Source organism: Cricetulus griseus, chromosome 4 (assembly GCF_003668045.3).
Source record: "Cricetulus griseus strain 17A/GY chromosome 4, alternate assembly CriGri-PICRH-1.0, whole genome shotgun sequence".
NCBI lineage: Eukaryota > Metazoa > Chordata > Mammalia > Rodentia > Cricetidae > Cricetulus > Cricetulus griseus.
In genome coordinates, this window is record NC_048597.1 from 102,994,546 (window position 1) to 103,000,545 (window position 6,000).

Below are 6,000 nucleotides of genomic sequence, written 5' to 3' on the forward strand. Positions count from 1 at the left end.
TGGCATGCACAAGTTCTTAGTTCTCCTTGCTTGGTGTGCCCACCACTGCTAAACACTGTGCCCAGTGAGTCCTCAAGGACAGCAGATCATGCTCAAATTGCCTGTCCATGGCCATTAGAAAATGTTGAGTCAGGTCATAGATGGTGGTAATCCCCAGCTACTCAGGAAGCTGGCTTAAGGAGGATGGATACAGGGGAGTCTGGACAGCCTATCTAGATCCCATTCCAAACAGACAAAACACCTTTGAGGACCAGCAACATGGCTCAGCAGGTAGAGGTGCCTGTTGCCAAGCCTGAAGACCTGCAAGTTGTCCTCTGATCTCTGTATGCATGCCATGGTGTTTCAATGCACACACACACACACACACACACACACACACACACACACACACACACCATAGTTTTTAAAAAGTAAAACAAAAAAAGCAAAAACAAAACACACACACAAAACAAAACAAACAAACAAACAAACAAAAACCTCAAGGGGCTGGAGAGATGGCTCAGTGGTTGATAGCATTGACTACTCTTCCGGTGGTCCTGAATTCAATTCCTAGCAACCACATGGTGGCTCAGAAGCACTGGTAATGAGCTCTGACGCCCTCTGCTGGCCTGCAAGGACACATGCATACAGAACACTGTATACATAATAAATAAATAAATCTTTTAAAAAAAATCCATTGCTGGCTGGTGGTGGTGCACGCAGAGGCAAGTGGATCTCTATGAGTTCAAGACCAGCCTGGTCTCCAGAGCGAGTGCCAGGACAGGATCCAAAACGACACAGAGAAACCCTGTCTCGGAAAAACAAAAACAAAAACAAAACAACAAAGACATAAAGGCAATGCTCATACACATAAAATAAAATAGCGATGATGATAATAATAAGAAAGTTAAAACATTTTTTAAAAAAGTTAAAAACAAAACAAAAATAAGACCTTTGAGCCAGGACTCAGAGCCACACCACACTCAGTAGTGCCTTCCAGTCATCTAAACAAAACTAGTTCCCATCTTCAGAATGTCAAGGAGTTGAGGCAGATTCAAGACCAGCTTGGGCATGAAAGCAAGATCCTGATTCAAAGAGAAAAGCAAAACAAAACCAAAAAGCACAGGAATCCAAAATTTAAAAATCAACAGTGGCTTGTCTGGATTTGGACCACGGACACCACATGCTAACTCCTGCTTAAGCAATGAAGATGGTGATCCAACCTCGGTTTGTGACACTGATTTCTGTGTTGTGAACACTCCCTGTGGCCCATTTCAAGCTGCCAGTGGGGGGGTCGACATGTGCCAGGACATTCAGGTACAGAGGGCATAATAAGTCATACCAAGAAGAAAATGATCAGGGAGGCATGAGATATGAACACTGAATATCTCTATTCTTTACAGTGTGTGTGTGTGTGTGTGTGTGTGTGTGTGTGTGTGTGTGTCACAGTGAACACATGGAAGATAGTCTGTAGGACTGGATTTGTTCCTTCCTCCCTGTGGGCTCTGGGAATTGAACTTACGTCATCAGGCTTGTTGACAGTGCCTCACCCACTAAGCCATCTTGCTGGCCTCTATTGTCTTGCCATCCAGTGTCCCCAGGTTTACAAAAAAATCTCCTGTGGTTCCTTTTGAAAACTCCGACTTTCAATTTTGTCAAGGGCCATGGTGGAATTCACTGTTGACCTCTGATTTGCTGGGTCACCTTTACTATCTCATTAACCTCCCTGTATTTGACTAGTTGTGGGAATTTGCTGTTTTTAAACTTGGTTTTAAATGTAGTTTAGGTGACACTACCTGAAAAAACAACCCACAGACTTTCTTAGGAGCCAACAGTGAACTCTGAAGAGCCAATAGCAATTGTCCCTCCACTTTGGTTTCAGGGGTGGGAAGCCCCAATGATTGGGGAGAAGGTGTAGGAAAACCAGCTGGGAAGCCCATCTAGCCTGGGGCACATCAAAGGAATTTTCTTTCCACTCTAACCAAACTGCTTTGACATCAGTAGCTCCATTGCTTGCATAAGCTGCAGGCAAAGTTACTCAAGACCAACCATTGATCCCCTCCAGGCTAAACCAGTGTTCTTGCCATCCAATATCCCCAGGCTTGCAAAAACTCTCCTATGGTTCCATTTGGAATGCTGACTTTGAATTTTGTCAAGGACAATGGGGGAATTCACCATTGGCCTCTGATTTGCTGAGTTGACTTTTAATACATGCATGAACTTCTTATTTTTAAATACTGAAAGAGAGCTCTTAGTGGCTAGTGTGTCTAGTGCTTTACATTCAGCCTCATAGCCTTGTATTATTATTTTGAGACAGGAGCGGGTGTAGCCCAGGCTGACCTCAGACTCACTACATAGCTGAGAATAGCCTGGAATTTCTGATTCTTCCACTACCACCTGTCAAGTGTTAGAGTTGCAGGCTGTGCCAGTTTATTCATTGCTGGGGATTGAACTCGGGACTTCGTGCACAAAGACAGTGCTTCTACCAACTGAGTTGTATATCTGTCCCCAGGTAAGTCTCTAGCTGTTTGAAAGATGAGGAAACTAAAGGGGAGCTAAAAGGGAGAGATGGAACTCATCTCTCATTACCCCGTGTCCTTGTTAGGGTTTCTATCAAAACACCATGACCAAAGCAACTTGCAGAGGGGAAGTTTATTTGGCTTACACTTCTCAGCACTATGCATCATCAAAGGAAGTCAGGGCAGGAACTCAAGCAGGGCAGGAACCTGGAGGCAGGAGCTGATGCAGAGACCATGGAGGGGTGCTGCTTACTGGCTTGATCCTCATAGCTTGCTCAGCCTGCTTTCTTAAAGAACCCAGGACCACCAGCCCAGGGTTGGCATCATCCACCATTACTGGGTCCTTCCTCATCAACAACTAATTAAGCAAATGCCCTACATTTGGATCTTATGGAGGCATTTTCTCTATTGAGGTTCCCTCCTCTCTGATAACTCTAGCTTGTGTCAAGTTGACATAAAGCCAGTACCCCCTCTATACTCTTTTCTTCTCTTTCTAGTGGTCTTGTTGCCTTGGGCTTTTTACACAGAGAGAGGTATGAAAGCCAGTAAACCTGCACTCGAATTCAAATGCCTTAGGAGCTAAGAGGGTACCAGAGAGGGCAGAGTCATTTGGGGCTGTGAAGAGTTAGTTGCTTCTCACATGCTGCCAGAAAAGGCAATAACAGATGTAGACTGTGGGGACATGGACCAAGTGGGACTCCAGAGATTGAAGAGAAGCTCCTGTCCAATCTGTTGATAAAAAGTTACTGTACCTAGGCATAGCAGCAGTTGCCTGTGATCCTAGAATTTGAGAAGATGGAGGTAGAAGTATCTTGGGTTCAAGTCCACCCTGGGCTGCAAAAACTCTTGTCTCAAGTAAAAGAAGTTGCATTGCTGGCAAAAGCCATGGATATTAATACTGATGTCAATAAGACAGAGTCTACAGTCACCTAGGAAACAGGCCTCAGGTACACCTGTGAGACATTGTCTAGATTATGCTGGCTTCTGGTGTATCTGTGAGGGAATACCTCGTTTTTGGTAGCTGAGGTGGGAAGACCCACCCTGGATGTGGGCAGTGCCATCCCACGGGCTGCAGACACAGTGTGAAGCAAGCTTTGCTGCTTCTGTTAGGGATTTTTGTCACATCAATAAGACAAGGAGCCAATACACTCCCCGAACCACCCCCAAATCAAAACTACCTGGGATAGACAAATCCACTGACTCTCTTTGCCAAAGCTAGGACAAATAACACTTATCCAGTGAGTGTAGTGTTTCCTTCAGGGATGATGGGAAGAAACATTCTGGAATTAGAGAGAGGTGGTGATTGTACTACATTGTGAGTATACTAGATGCCAATGAAGCTCTTACTTTATTTTATTATTATTTTTTTAGTTTTTTATTTTCTATATATTTGAATTACAAACAAGATTGAATTACATGACGATCCCAGTTCCCTTCTCCCTCCCTTCCTTCTCTACCACCCCCCAACTAAAATCCTACCTATCATATGTCCTTTCTTCTAAAAATATGGAATGCCTCACAAATTTGCGTGTCATCCTTGCGCAGGGGCCATGCTAATCTTCTCTGTATCGTTCCAATTTTAGTATATGTGCTGCCGAAGTGAACACCTTACTTACTTTATTTAGAGACAGAGTCTAAATAAGAGCTCTGACTGTCCTGAAACCCACTATATAGACCAGGTTGGCCTCTGACTTACAGAGATCTGCCTACCTCTGCCTCCTGGGTGCTGGTGTTAATGGCATTGTGCCTAGCCTGTACATGTTAACTATTGGGAAATAGAATGGTATTTTTTTTTCTGAAGTTGACTAGACATGGAAAAGCACATATCAGCATGTGTCCCTGATTTGTCCCAAACTTTAACCAGCCCCCAAATGTGTGCCTGTCCTTTCCCTTCCTCCTTCACACTTGCTGGTGTGTGTGTGTGTGTGTGTGTGTGTGTGTGTGTGTGTGTGTACATGTGTGTGTTTTAGATAAACTGTCAGTATATAGAGCAATTGATTTTCTTTTTCTTCTTTTGAGAAATGAAGTTTGTTTAGAACAGAAATAATAAAAGTTAGTTTAGGAGATGAAAGAAAATATATAATTAAGAGTAAAAAAGAAAAAAGAACATTTAAAAATTGGTAATCTTTTATCATTCTATAGCCATAAACAACCAAAGACATTTTTGTCTTATCTACAGTCTTCTAAAAATGAGGGAGACTATGCTTTTCTTTATATAATTTTTTTTTTGGTTTTTCGAGTCAGGGTTTCTCTGTGGCTTTGGAAGCTGTCCTGGAACTAGTTCTTGTAGACCAGGCTGGTCTGGAACTCTCAGAGATCCGCCTGCCTCTGCCTCCCAAGTGCTGGGATTAAAGGTGAGTGCCACCAACACCCAGCTCTTTATATAATTTTTATATATACTTTTTTTGTTGTTTTTTGAGGTAGATACTCATGTAGCCCAGGCTGGTTCCAAACTCACTGCATAGTCAAAGATTGATTACCGTAAGCACCTGGCTCTCCTGCCTCTGCCTCCAAAGTCTGGAGATTATAGGACTGCAATACCATTCCTAGCTCTTTTCATATCTTTTCTCTCCATTTTCCTGTGTGTGTGTGTGTGTGTGTGTGTGTGTGTGTGTGTGTGTGTGTGTTTGCATGTGTGGGCACACATGTGTGAGTGTCTATATGTGTGTGCATGTGGAAGCCTCAGGTTGACATCAGGAAATCAGTCTTGATTCTCCACTTTATTCTTTGCAGCACGGTCTCTCAATCAAACACCAAGTTTACCAATATGACTTGTGTTATGAGGCAGTTTGCTCTGGGGATCACCTGTCTCTGTCTGTCGTCCAGGGCTGGAGTTACAGTTGTGCCTTCCACCTGGCTCATGTGAGCTCTGCATATTCAAAGACTGATCACCTTAAGCACCTGGCCCGTGTTTTCATGACAAGCGTCTTAATTGTTGTGTCACCTCCCCAGCTCTGTTCACATTTCCTGATGCTTCACAATGGGAATTAAATTTCAATATAGTTTTTTTTGGTGGTGGGGTGTTTGGGGCCGGGTTTCTCTGTGTAGCTCTGGCTGTCCTAGAACTCATTCTGTAGACCAGGCTAGCCTCAAACTCAGAAATATCTGCGTGACTCTGCCTCTGACTGCTGGGACTAAAAGTGTGTACCACCACTGCCTGGCTTCAATATAGTTTTTTAATGGGGACATTTAAAACGATGGCACCTTCTTTGGTCCTTTAGGTTTAGGGTGGGGACAACCCTCCAGGTTTGCTAACCCAGCTAACAATGCCTTCGAGAAAGCTCTGTGCAGTCAATTCCCTACTCCTTTTATGTGGCTTCTGGGATTGACCTCAGGTTGTCCAGCATTATGTGGCAAGTATTTTTATATCTGCTGAGCCATCTTACCTTCCCTCTGCCTTTGCTTTGAAGACAAAATTTCTCATTGAACCTGTGCTGTCCAGTTCAGCTAGGCTAGCTGGACAGAGAACATCTGTCTGTCCCCACCCCTCCAGCTCTGGGAT

At 43.8% G+C, this 6,000-nt stretch overlaps 1 non-coding gene across 1 annotated transcript; it reads right to left on the reverse strand.

Moving 5' to 3' along the window:
* Positions 1 to 3,998: 3,998 nt before the first annotated feature.
* Positions 3,999 to 4,105, reverse strand: LOC113835499. The gene has a single exon (XR_003485087.1). It is a non-coding gene; the product is annotated as a U6 spliceosomal RNA (small nuclear RNA).
* Between the last annotated feature and the right edge of the window lie 1,895 nt (positions 4,106 to 6,000).